General features: G+C 59.7%; 1 protein-coding gene across 4 annotated transcripts in view; it reads left to right on the top strand.

The window, feature by feature from the left end:
* Nucleotides 1-13,555, top strand: part of MGAT3 (mannosyl (beta-1,4-)-glycoprotein beta-1,4-N-acetylglucosaminyltransferase) — a 39,747-nt gene that overhangs the window by 14,382 nt on the left and 11,810 nt on the right. The window contains exon 1 of one of the 4 annotated variants that reach the window (XM_027540734.1): nt 4,141-4,375. The exons of 2 other annotated variants lie outside the window; for them this stretch is intronic. The gene's annotated coding sequence lies outside the window, so the exon portion shown is untranslated. Of the gene's footprint in view, nt 1-4,140; nt 4,376-5,060; nt 5,746-13,555 lie in introns of those variants that run through there. One more of the 4 variants, XM_027540733.1, reaches the window with a different exon arrangement.

The following is a 13,555-nucleotide window of genomic DNA, read 5'->3' as shown; positions in this document are numbered from 1 at the left end:
ATCACCTGGGACTGTGCGTGTGTCACAACTCATGTTTATGGCACGAATGGGGAGGAGACGCTGGTGCTTTCTGGCGTGATTTCGTTTCAGCATCTCAGGGGCGCTGCACCAGCTCTCGCCCCGACCCAGACGAGCAGCGCCAGGGCCGGCTCCCCCTCCGGCCTGTCCTGGTGCTGTCCCTCTGTCTGCAAGTGCCCTTCCTCTCCTCTCCTGACTCATCCATCCTATAAGACTCCTCCAGGAAGCCATGCGGCGCTCCTACTACCCAGATTCCTGTCTGTCTGCCTGGGAGGAGACCCTTGTGCAGGGAGGTCTGTTGAGGGCCTGGTTGGAGGGGAGGATGCCAGTGGAGTGGAACAGAGAGGACTGGTCGAGGGGCTGGGGTAGAGGTCACCAGGGGCAGCCGAGGGGCTTGCTCTGCTGTTCATGTGTCCAAGTGGCAAAGGGAGGGGGGTACAGAAAAGGTCAAGGGGCCTCCTGGCACGGCTCCTGGAAGCAGCTGTGAAGCACAGTCCAGCCAGGTGACAGTCACCTCAGCCTAGAGAGGAGGCCGCCCATTTCACAGAGGGGACGTTGAGTCCTGGGGCGCTTGGCACTGACCCAGAGCTTTGTGGTCTCTAGGAGGAGCGCCCAGGACTGTGGGTTTGCGCCCCGCCCCCATTCCTTTCCCACACTGGAGTGTTTCTCAGTGGGGTCCTGGTCAGGGGGTGGATGAAAAGGAGGCCAGGAGAGCAGAGTCCCCTGGCCTGCCCTCTGGTCCTCTGGCTTGGAGACAACGCTCCTTAGGAAAAATGCGTGTTGCCCCCAAACTGGCAGGAAATCCATGCCAATAGTTCATTCCAGCAAAAAGGTGCTCAGGAAAAAAGTTTACAAGAACTTAGGCTACAATGTTAGCCCAGGGGTGGCAGGTTGATGAGTGGTATCATCCTGTCTCTTTCGCTGTGATGTCTCGATTCCCCAGAATGTACGAGAAACCTTTAAAACCAGGAAGATGAAGTTAGGTTCTAAGAGAGAGAAGAAAAGGGGCTGTGAGAACAGCCATCTCCCCATTTGTTGGGTTCTGGGGTCCCTGCTCATGAGTAGCCTCCAGGGAGGCTGGCTGTGGGGTCTCAGGGTAGGAGTTGCCCGGCCCCAGGGACATCCCCCAGCATAGGTGCATTGGTGCACACAGCTTCCTTCTCTCTCATCCCTGGAGACTGGGTCTGTGAGAGTCCAGGCCAGGGGGTATTGGGATGCTGCACCTCGAGAATTCTGTCCACACCTCCGACCTCCTTCCTGTGGCCCCAGTCCAGCCTTTGCACCTCTTCCCCTGCGCACCCCACATTTCTGCCTTGGGGCCATTACTGTGCTGGACTCTTCATCTGGAAAGCCAGCTAGCTCCACCCAGATGTTGCCATTCACCTAGGAAGCCACCTCTGCCCCTTCCAACCAGAGGCACCCCTAGGGCTGTAGACATTACTGCCCCCCCAGCCCCTGTGCCCCAGTGTCTTCCTGACTGACCCTGTCCCTAAGCGCACTTCCGGCAGTCCTTCTGAGCCATAGTCAAGTTCTCACCTGTGGTCACGGGCTTCCTAATGACAGCTGAGCCCCGATTCCAAGTGGGAACTCGATCTCTGTCTCTGCCACGGCCCCCTGACTCTGTCCTTGGTACAGAGCACTCGTTCATCCATTTAGCACTTGATCATGGGGTGTCTTCTCTGTGCCAGGGGCTGGGCTGCGTGCCAGGGAAGGGTGTGATCATGTCTGTGTTTTTGTGCTTTTTTTTTTTTTTTTTGCGAGTTACCTACACGCACACACAGCAGGAGCCCCTCCATCATATGAATGCATGTCCCTTAGGCTGTGCCCGTGTGTAATCCTGCCAGTCCCGAGCATGCCTAGCTAATTCATTCAGCAAGGTTTTATTCAGTGCCCACAAGGAGGTGCCAGGCCATGACCCAGAAGCCGAGTGCCCCAAGGTCTCTGCCCTTGTGAAGTGCCTGTCTCGTGGGGCCATTATAGAGCGGGCTAGTGGGGAAGGGGGCCCAGCGGGCATGGGGGGTGGTCAGGACGGCATCTGGGGGTGACAAGGAGAGGGTTGGGGAGGGGCATTCCTGCCGGGGCTGTGGGTGTGCTCTGTGATCCCACCATGGCCCTGGGAGCCCAAGCGGGCCCTCCTTGCTGCTTTCGCTGTTCTAGGACCACGGAGCCCTGGGCTGTGAGTGCCGCCGCTGGTGCTAGGAGGAGGGCACAGTGCCCTGAAGAGGGAGCGTGTTGGCTGGAGAGCCTGGGCTGCAGAACTTTCTCTCTTTTTAAAAAATTAGTTTATTTATTTTTGGCTGCACTGGGTCTTCATTGCCGCAGGGATTTCTCTAGTTGGGATGTGCAGGCTTCCCGTCGTGGTGGCATGTCTTGCTGCGGAGCGTGGCCTCTGGGTGCGCTGGCTTCAGCAGTTGCAGGACTCAGACTCAGTAGTTGTGCCACACGGGCTTGGTTGCTCCGTGGCCTGGGGAATCTTCCTGGACCGGGGATTGAACCCATGTCTCCTGCATCGGCAGGTGGATTCTTATCCACTGTACCACCCGGGCAGTCCCTCCAGCTACAAACTTCCTTTGAGAGGCGAGCCTTGGAACTAGAACCCAGAACACAGCACCCAGAAAGTAGAAACCTCCCCCGCCAAATTCAGACCAGGGAAACTAGAAGATAGAACTTGGAGAGGGAACATGGCACAGCAAACCTAGAACGTGGCCTGTTGGAACGTGGAATGCTGATATGGGTCAAGCTGGAAGGTCATGTCTGCACCCCTAGGCGTCAGTGGGAAACTGAGGTCCAGAGAGGATGGGGCGGCCCTTGCCTTGGGGAGCAGCAGTGGGCATGCGCATGGCCTCCGCTGAGCCAGTCCCTTCCCGTGGCCTCCTTGGATGAGGCACGTCCCCTCTGTAAGCCTCGGTTTCCCCGTCTGTGAAGTGGGCTTGTGAAGATGAGCTAGGGCGAAGCACACCGCCTGCGAAGGGGATGCTGCTCTTGGTGCCCAGGGTTAGCGGAATTGCTGAGGCCTGGACCCCAGCCACCTGGCCCCGTCTCACCTGTGCTGATGTTTCTGTCGCTACTATTTCATCCCCTGTCTCCTACCCTGTGGTCAGCGGGAAATCTGAGCACCTGCTGGCCTGTTCCAGAATGCTCCATGGGTCCAGCGGGCAGGAAGGACCAAGTCATTACTGGCGGGAACAGATTGGTAGCACCCATGAAATTAAGGAGCAGGGGCCCAGCGCCAGCAGCCCTGTGTGATATCCCCTCCAGTGGTGAGGGTTTACGGAGAGCGCCTGGTGGGGACAGTCAGGTCCTGACCCAGGGATGCTGTAGCCCCTCACGGGCCGGGTCGGACAGAGAAGAATCAGGGAGGGAAAAGAGAAAAGGCTCATTGTTCAGCCTCGAGGAGGCTCACCAGGTGCCCAGAGCTGCAGAGCCAACCAGCTGTGTACCTGCTCAGGACTGCGCCCAGCAGGAGGTTAATTATGCTGCTCAGGTTCCCGTGGCCGCTGGGCCAGGTGCAGCCCCCAAACCGTCCTGGGAGCCTGCAGGCAGCGTTACCAGCCTCCCTTTCAGGCCACCGACAAGCCTGGAGAGAGTGGGAGTTTTGCTTGGGGTCGCAGAGCTTGGGGTGGCAGAACCAGGCTCAAGCCCATTTCCTCCCTCAGCAGCAGCTGCTTGAGCACCTACTGTGTGCCAGACCTGGATCTGTACACTGAGCACCTACGTGGTGGGCCTGGTGGGAGGATCCTAACGTGCGGCTGCTTCACTTTGCACCTCCCTGCCCCTCCTCTCGGCCATCAGGCGGCTCGTTGCCCAGAGCACCCTGAGGATGGGGTCGTGCCCTGTGTCCCCCTTACCACCTGCCCTTGGAGGGGACCCTGAGGATACACGCAGACGAGCCTCTTCACTGGGGCGTCCTGAGCCCGAGGTCATGTGGCAGGCAGAGCTAGGACTCGCAGCCACCTTTCCAAGCCCCCGACCAGGCCTGAGAGCCCAGCGGCACTAACTGAAAAGTAGTGTGTGGATTTGGGAGGCGGGGGGGGGGGGGGGGGGGGGGGGGGGGGTCTTTCACTCATTCGTTCTCCAAGCCTCTGTGGCAGGTGCTGGGCTGGAGCTAGGGACCCCGGGGTATCGGGGGGGCCAGGCCAGGGTCAGAGAGGCCTGGAGGAAGTCAAGTCCAGTTCTGCTGAACCCTCCTGATCCCGGCATGGGGCCGGGGAGTGTAAGATTACACAGAAACTTGGAGCCTCCTGAGAGATCTGGACTTTATCCTGAGGCTGGGAGGGGCAGCGTCAGATGTGGCTCCTGCCTGGCTCCAGGGCACCTGGCTGGGAGCCCCCTTAGGAAGGCCACAGCTGTTGTCCAGGTGAGCACTGGCAGTGGCACGGCCAGTGGGGGACGGGCACAGGGTGAAGGGTGGGGCTCGAGAGGGTTCAGGGCACACGGAATAGACCCGCCTTGGTGACGGGTGCGTAGGATCAGTGAGAGGGAGGCTTTAGGGTGGCTCCTGGGGTCCTGGCATGGGCTCCCGGGTGGCAGCTCACATCACCGGCAGGGCACAGAAGGAGGCAAGTTGGTAACGGCCGCAGTTGTCCCCCTGTCCTGGGTGCCAGGCTCAGGTCACGGGTCATCGGCTCAGGTTGTTAGAACAACCGTTGGAGCGAGTTCTTTGTGCCGTCTCTTGCGGCCGAGGGTGGCACACAGGCATGATGGGAACTGACTGTAAAACCCTGCCCTCCCTGTGGCCCATCCGGGATCCCATGGAGTCTGCCCATCTGTGTCCCTCAGCCCAGCCGGTGCTCGGGCCTCCCGCGTACATGGGTGCACCCTGACGCCCGTACATGTGGGGAGGTGCCCATGGGAGACCTTCCACTCCCACTGCCTAGGAACACGGGGACCAACCTCTGCCTCCGTCATGTGCCTAGGCACCCCCACCACCCTGGGCACGGGCCCCCTCTTGCCCCCCCACCCCCACAGCACAGGCACTCTCCCACCCCTACCTCCCAGGGTGTAACGCCTGGGACAAAGTTCCTCCAGCTGCAGCTTGACTCTCTCGCCCACCCAGCCTGAGCAAGAGAAAGCACCGTGAGGACAGAGAAGGGGTGGGGCGGACCCTCCCCTCCCCTCTCCTCCCCTCTGCTCTCCTCCCCTCCCTTCCCCCACTCTCAGGCCTTCTGGGCTGGAGATGGAGCTGAAGTGGCCCTTTGTACATTGTCCCTGGAGGATGGGCGAGCCTGAGCGGGAGGGGCTGGCACTGCCGGGGCTGCCTGCCTGGGAAGGATGGCGCTGATCTCAGCGGGGAGGGGGCAGGGGGCTTTCTCAGCACAGCGCAGAGCATCCTGCTAGGCGTGGAGTCTAGCACCACTTCCCATCCGGGTTCAGTACTCACTCAGCAGCTGTTGGTGAAGCTCCTGCTCCGGGGTGGGCTTTCCCTTAGGGAGTGGGGAGCAGCAGGGACCGGCGACTGTGGCCCATGGTGACCCTGCTCTCCTGTTGTTGACATTCCAAGGGAGCCGGGTGTGGGTTGGGGAGACAGACCACTAACACATAAACAAGGAGACAGACGGCTTCCGCAGTGGAGTGTTGTGGAGCCCGTGACCGGGGAGGGGACCACTGCTTTAGCTGGCTTTAGCGGGTTGGTCAGGAAGGCCCCTCTGAGCGGCAGCCGGCATGTGGAGATCCGAGGGAAGGGCATTCCGGGCGGAGGGAACAGCCAGGGTGAGGACCCTGAGACAGGTGAGCCTGGGGTGTGGAAGGGACGGGAGGCAGTGACTGTGGCTGGAGTCACGTGGACGAGGGACATGAGGTCAGCAAAGATGCAGGGACCAGATGGCCAGGGCCTGTGGGTACAGAAAGGAGTTGGGATTTTATTCTGAGTGCGATGAGGGTTCAGAGCAGGGGGATGTGGCCCGATGGGGCCTTTGCAGTGACAGAACTGGTGGGGCTCAATGCCAAAGGAAAATGTAGGGCCCTTTGTTAAAAAATCGAGAATTTCAAGAGAGGGGACTTCCCTGGCAGTCCAGTGGTTAGGACTCTGTGTTTTCACTGCAGGAGGGGATGGGTTCAGTCCCTGGCTGGGAAACTAAGATCCCACATGCCCGGAGGGGGCCAAAAAAAGAAAAAAAATTCAAGATGGAAAAAGATACAGGCAAGAGGGAGACCAGTGAGGAGGAAGAGGAGGAGGGGACTATCAGAGAGAAGTGCCAACTGCCCTACCAGCATCCCTGCCAGGCCATCCAGGCACACGGAGGGCATGTGGAGAGCGGGCATTGACCCCAGTCTGGAAGCTCAGCGGACTGGTCTCTCTCTTTGGGTGTTATCCTGTTTAATCCTCCTAGGGTAAGGGGCTGGGGTGGTCCCACATTGCAGATGGGGGACTCTGAGGTTCAGGGATATTAAGTGACCTGCCCAGGATCGCACAGGAGTGCGAAGGCACAGGGGCCGGATTTGAGAACAGTGCCTCTGGATTCTGGATCTTGGGCAGCTGCTGCCCAAATCACAGTGCCCTGACCCACCTCCTGAGAGATGGGGCTGGGGGCATCTCCTACTGTGCTGGGCCTGGAAATGAGTTTGCGCTCTCATAGAGGCAGAAGGTGCTCAGCCCCAGCCTGACTGGCCTTGCTTCTCCTCGCTGTGAGCCTAATCTCTGTTCTGCAAATGTGGACACTGAGGCAGGGCAGGGCCATCTGCTCTGGTCACCCTCTTGTCCTGACGGGCCAGGGTGGGTCATTTGGGTCTGGAAGGACGAGTGGCTGGGAGGTGGGCCAAGAGCTGCAGGCCCGAGATGCAGGGGTCTCTGGGGAGTCTCCTCCCCACTGGCTTTGGTGGGCTCCATAAAGATATGGGTAAACTCTGGTGATGGGAGTTGGTGATGGACAGGGGAGGCTTGGCATGCTGCAGTCCATGGGGTCGCAAAGAGTTGGACACGACTGAGCGACTGAACTGAACTGATAAAGATATGAGCAATAGGCCTTCGTGAGGCGGGCTTCTGGCCACATTCCGTGAAGGCCGGGCAGCGTGTTCCTGTCCTATACTGGAAGGAGCTGAGTTCTTCTCCATCCTTCAATCAGAAGCTCTATTAATGATTAATAGCCTGCCTGAGTTATTATTGCAGGCCTGCGCTCCCCTCCCTGCTGCCTTGGCCCCACGCTGGCTGGACCCTGGCCTCCTCCCGCCTTCCTCCCCCTTCCAGCACCACATGGCACTGCCTCTCCCAGCCCCGTCTCTCTCTGCAGAGAGAATCCGGCCCGGAGCCCTTGGTCCGCCCCCCACGTGGGGCTGTCCTCTCACTCGGGCCTTCAGCCACCCGACTGGGTGGGGCTGACCCTGCGTGACAGAGAGGGACATGGGCACAGTGGGGCTGTGGGGCAGACAGACAGAGCGACAGGGCGGTTCCCTCAGGCAGATGGGGCTCCTGAGCAGGCGGGGGTCGAGGCCCCCCGACCCCTGCTGAGAGACGGAGGCTAACCTGGGGGTGCATTGAGGGGGAGAAGGGAGTCCCGGGGTGGGGGGCAGTGCGTTTAAAGACGTCTAACGCATCCCACCTCCAGCAGCACCAACGCTGGCAGTTCTGCCGGCCACGCTCCTCCGGAGCCAGGGCCTGCTTCATGTCTTGACCCGCTCTGGAGGACCCTGGAGAGGCCCATTCCTAACACAGAGAACTAAGGCCCTGGCCAGCATGGACTTGGACATGGAGCCAGGCAGTAGAGTAGCTCGCTGATTTCTGATCCGAGGCCACCCGCAGCGAGGCCCTTCACCCTTGCCTGCTCCCACCCCAGGGCGGAGCGCTGGGCCCCGTCCAGGTGAACAGCACAGGTCCTCTGAGGGGCAGAGTTGGATCCAGATCCCGGTCCCCACTTCGTCTGGGACACCGGCTGCCGCCAGTGGAGCAAGCCTGCTTCCCAGCTCTCCTGTGTCTACCTCCACCGTGTCCCATCCGCGTCCCGCTGGACACGCCCAGCAGCCTCTGGGAGTCAGGGCAGTATCAGTTCAGTCGCTTAGTCGTGTCCGACTCTCTGCGACCCCATAGACTGCAGCACGCCAGGCCTCCCTGTCCATCACCCACTCCTGGAGTTTACTCAGACTCATGTCCATTGAGTCAGTCCTGGGAATCAGGGTAGGATTCACAGTGACCTTCCACCCAGAGGGGGAACAGGGCGAGGCCCCAGAGGAGCTGGGCTTGCAGTTTCCTGAGTGCAGGGTACCAGCAGGCCCCTCACCTGCGAGATGGAAACCCCAGGTCCTCCACTTCCTCGGCTCCTGGCTCTGGGGAGCGGCTCCGCCAGGGTGGGGCTGCCTCACCCTGCCCTGCCACCTGGTTATCTGTTTGCACCTCAGTAGATGAGGAGACTGAGGCCTGGACAAGTGGGAGGAGGTGGAGCCAGGAAGCCAGGCCCTTTGAAGGGCAGAGCTGGCGCCAGGCCAGGCCAAGGCCGGCTCATCACGTAGCCACCTACCTGCTTGGCCTGGGGGGTGGGGAACCGTCCTCAGGGAGGAAGCAGCTGCCTTCCCGCCATGTGGGCTGGGCACTGGGTTGGGCAGCGCCTTGCAGCCGCTGGGATGGGACACTGCCTCACCTGTGGCTTGCCACCCTGGGGTCCGAGGCAGGTACCGGGTCAGGTGAGGGGAATGTGGGCCTGGGGGCTCCAGGGAGGGGCCAGGCAGAGAGCAAGGCAGGGGAGGTTGGTGGGGAGTGGGAAGCCCCAGGGTCCAGGTCAGACACACTGCCGCCACTTAGAGGGTGGGTCAGGCTGGGCACTCTGACCCTGAACCTCTTTCCTCACCTGTGATGGCTCTGGCAGCTAATGAAAGGATCAAATTGGAGCAAAAGTACTTAGTGTCCCTGCCAGAGGGTGGTTCTGGGATAGGCCTCAGGTGGGCCCGCTTCTTCCGCCCATATTGGCAACAGGCTGGTGGCGATGGCTGTGGGCACAGGAGTCCGGGGGTCCCCAGGCCATATGGTCAGGCCCAGCTGGCAAACAGCAAGCAAATGGAAACCCCCCAGTGGGGGTGCAATTGTGTGGTACCCTCACTGTCTGAGCTCTGGGCCAGTAGGACCAGGAAGAAGATGATGGGGAAGGTGGGGATAAAAACTGATGAGAGAGAGGGTGTGGGCAGGGGGCAGCAAGAGTCAGGTCCTCTGAGAGGTTTCAGGCCCCCAGAGCTCCTGAAGTCCAGGCCTGGCCTCAGAGGTTCCCCAACTTTTTGGAGCACCAGACCCCTTCAAGCTACTGGAGACCACAACATGGGACCCTGTTCAGGGTGATCTGTTCCCATTGGAGAAAGGGCCCTGGGGCTCCCTCAGCCTTTCTCAGGGAACCCAGAGTTTTGTGAAATGTGTGGGCTTTTTAAATTTTATTTTTATTTATTATTTGGCTGTGCTGGGTCTTAGTTGCGGCACGAGGGATCTTTAGTTGTGGCATGCAAACTCTTACTTGCGACATGTGGGATCTAGTTCCGTGACCAGGGCTCGAACCCGGGCTCCCTGCATTGGGAGTGCAGAGTCTTAGCCACTGGCCCACCAGGGAAGTCCCTGAAATGCAGTTTGAAGTCAATGCAGGCCAACCTTGCAGAGCATCTCAGGTTGGGGTGGGAGGACTCACATTGTTACAGGGGGAAGGGGAGGGAAGCTGCCAGCCAAGGGGGTTTGGGAGGGTGCAGCTGTCCTGGGCATGGGGCTCTGGTGGCTGGTCTGGGCACATGCCAGAGCCAGGGAGGACTGTGACCCACAGACTCAGGCCCACAGGCTCCTGCCAGAGGCCCGTCCCAGGGCCAGGCTCAATGCGGCAGCCTAGCTTTTGTCCTGGAAATCCTGAGTGAGGAGTCGCAGAGGTGGTGTATGGGGCTCTACTTCCTCCCAGCTGGGTGGTTTCTGGCAGAACTTTCCAAGGTTGATGGGAGGCTACCTCTGATAAACACTATCAGTTTTCTATAAATCCAGCATTTATAGGAAGTCAGGTCTCCTAGTCCTTAAGTTTAGTCTCCCTGAGGGTATATGTGTGAGAAACTCCACTTTGTATCTTCTCTGGTTCTATTTTATTTATTTAGTCTTGGCCACGTGGCATGCGGGATCTTAGTTCCCCGACTAGGGATCAAACCCATGACTCCTGCCTTGGGAGCACGGAGTCTTAACCACTTAAGCCCCTGAAGCCCTCCTCTGGTTCTATTTTAGGCTAAAAGTTTTGCACAGCTGCCTTGGGACTGCTGATCCAAGAGGGTGCTGACCAAGATGCGGTGCCCAGGCTTCTGCCCTAGCCACCCCCGAGTGTGGGGCGTGTCCGTGCCACCCCTCGAGGCCCCACACCCCTCCCCAGGCTCGGGGCCCCTGCTTTGCTGCCCCTGCGCTGGGGTTCCCGACACACTGGCTTCTGAGCCCTTGGCCCAGGGCCTGGGCCGCTGTCCCCACTCTGTGCAGTGGCTCCTTCTCAACCTTGGGTCTCCGCTGAAGGGTCCTCTCCTTGGGAGGCCCTCCCTGACACCTGGCACCCTCCGTTGGTCGGTTTTCTCATTTGTCCCCTGTCCCTCCACTGGACTGCGCTCTATGAGGACCTCCTCCCCGCACCTGGCTCCCTACTGTACCCCCAGCTCTATTGCCAGGAGCCAGACTGCTCTCTCCACCCACCTCAGGGCAGGCAGAAGCACCAGTGGCCTGATGGTGGTCCGTACATCTCCCAAGGCCCTCTCACAGCCCCCGGGTGCCTTCCCTCCACCCTGCCCCTGCGCCCCTGCTGAAGGGAACAGATGCAGCCAGATCCTTGAGCTTGAAATTCCACCCTAGTGCGCCTCCCTCTGTTGTTGTTGTTATTCAGTCGCTCAGTCTTGTCTGACTCTTCGTGACCCCACGGACTGCAGCGTGCCAGGCTTCCCTGTCCTTCACTGTCTCCCAGAACATGCTCAAACTCATGTCCCTGGAGTCAGTGATGCCATCAAACCATCTCATCCTCTGCCACCTCTCACCTCTGTGTTTCCCAGCATTGGGGTCTTTCCCAATGAGTCGGCTCTTTACATCAGGTGGCCAAAGTACTGGCCAAAGCTTTTCCCTCTGGCTTGCCCCAAACACTCACTGAATGTCTGTCTGTCTGGGCCCCGGGCTGGGTGTGGGGAATGCAGGCCCACCTGACTTAAGAGAACAGTGTGGGGACAGAGGTGGGCGAGGCAGGGGACAAGGCCTGTTGCCGCCAAGGGTTACAGACCCAAAGCAGGGGTTGGAGGAGACTGGACTGCCCTGGCTCAGTGGCCCCTGGTCACGTCCAGGGGCAGTTAGGGTCAGGGCTGGGGCACCTTGAGGGTGCCTTGCTCTGGAACACCTGTTCTCAGTGCCCACAGAGCCCTTTCTGTGGCATGTTTGTAGGTCTGTGCGTCCAGCCCCTCTCCTCATCCCCAGAGCCACCCCAGAGTCCCCACTGCCACCTCAGAGGCCTCAGTAGTCTCCCTCCTCCCGTGACAGACGTTCCCCACGTGCCCCTCACCAGCTGTTGTCTCACACATACCTCCTGGTCCAGGCACTTCAGACATGCAGACCCCTCACCACTGCCCCGTGACGGCCACATCATCACCCCATTTCACTGGTGAGGAAGCTGAGGCCCAGGGAAGTGGCGAAGCCCTGCCATCTGGCTGCAGGGTCTGGATGCTGTCTCAGGAGGCCTCTGTGCAGATCCAGGCCTGGCCCCCCCTCCCCCCCAGGCTCGGGTCAGTCTGTGTCCCCGCCTGGCACAGACCACGGGCACTGGCTGGTCCCTCACAGCTCTGCTCCCGCTCTTCCACCTTCCCAGACCTTCCCCAGGCCCTGCTTTCAGCCGCCTCTTGGTCCCGGCATGTCTGGGCTCCCCTCAGAGCAGCATGCCTCCTCCTCTCTCTCCCTCAGTCACCTAGTATTTAGCAGTTAGTGTTAGTCGCTCAGACTAACGTGTTTGACTCTTTGCAACCCCATGGAGTCCTCTGTCCATAGGATTCTCCAGGCAAGAATACTGGAGTCGGTAGCCATTCCCTTCTCCAGGGGATCTTCGGGACCCGGGGATGGAACCCAGGTCTCCCGCATTGCAGGCAGATTCTTCACCATCTGAACCACCAGTCATTCCATAGTTCTTAATCCAGGCCGGCCCCCTGGAGCCGAGCCAGCAGAGAAAGTGGAAGTACCCAGGGAAGTGCCCTCAGTGCCCCATCTGGCTGGTCCAAGAACTGGTTCCTGGTGTGGCTCTGCCTGGCCGCTCGAGTCCCTTATCTGTGGATGGGGAGAGTGGTAGCTGTGCCCCACCTCCACCCCCCAGTTAAACAGGTTTTACCAGGACATTCCGGTCACCTGGGCAGACGGAGTCCTTCCCTTGAGCCGATGCCAGGGGAGCAGAATTCCTGGGGACTGAGGGTCATGGTACACCAGACCCACCCTCAGCCATTCTTGTCCAGCCCGGGTCAGGACTCCCAGATCTGCAGCCCCACTCCAGGTCTACCTGTTGGCAGGTGCAGGATGCTCGGGGAGCCTCAGTTTTCCATCTCATCTTCATTCCCACAAGCCCTGGGTGGCGGAGTGAGTAGCTTAACCTCTTGAAGCCCCATATTTCCTCATTTGCGAAATGGAGACACACGTACCTTCCTTCAGGCTCTGCCCCAGGCATCTGCCCCTGATTTTTTCTCCAGCCCTTGCATGGGCAGCGCCTGGCTCATAGCAGGTTCTTGGTAAACGTCCACCAGCAGCCTGGGTCATGTGCTGGCTGTCGAGTGACCCCAGGTGTAGGCTTGTTTCTCGTGGAGCCGGCCTGATGGATATGAACCAAAGGAATGAATAAAACGAGAGATGACTCAGCATCAGCTGTTTCTCCCACCTTGCCAGAGCTATGGGATCCGTCATGTTCCGTAGCCACCTCCTCAGCCTGTCTCTTCCCCATGTGGGATTGGGGAACCTCACGTCGGAAAGACCCTTATTTAGTTCCAGACTCAGTGGGAGGTGGTTGCTGTCTTCTGGTCCCTGAGACACTGGTTTCCTCTGCTGAGCCGTAAGGAAGAACCCGGAAGTGGGGGCAGAAGCTCCAGGGAAGCTGATTGAGGCCAATAGAAGAATTTCTAGCAGCCCAAATGGCCCGGAATGGGCGGTACTCAGAATTGGACAAGCAGAGGCCAGATGGGCACTCGGGAGGGGCACTGGCCTGGGGCAAGAGGTTTGGTTCGGAAAGCCAGATAAGTCACTGAGAATGCATTGCAAGGTGATGGGTGCCAGTCAGTAAGGAGCCCCCCCCTCCCAAATCAGCCCAGTCATTTAACAAAGCTGGCCAGGAGCAAAGCCTGGCACACGGAGCTAGGCAGAGCCCTCGGGTACTGTAGAGCGGAACTGGGATGGGGTGCAAGGCAGACTTCGGCTCAGTCAAGATGCCCGCTGAAGCTCATGGGAGCTGGTGAGAGTTCATCTGAAGGTACTCTTGGGTTGGGGGCTGTAGATTCCTCTAGGAGTGGAGACAGAGGGTGGCTCTGCAACCTCTGAGATTTCCCCCATGAATATTCCAAGAGTGCCCTGAGCACCTCCTAGGTGTCAGACCTGTTCACTGGTGGCCCCTTC

This window comes from Bos indicus x Bos taurus, chromosome 5 (assembly GCF_003369695.1).
Source record: "Bos indicus x Bos taurus breed Angus x Brahman F1 hybrid chromosome 5, Bos_hybrid_MaternalHap_v2.0, whole genome shotgun sequence".
NCBI lineage: Eukaryota > Metazoa > Chordata > Mammalia > Artiodactyla > Bovidae > Bos > Bos indicus x Bos taurus.
Note: the sequence above shows the minus strand (reverse complement) of the source record. Positions and strands in the feature narration are given on the sequence as shown.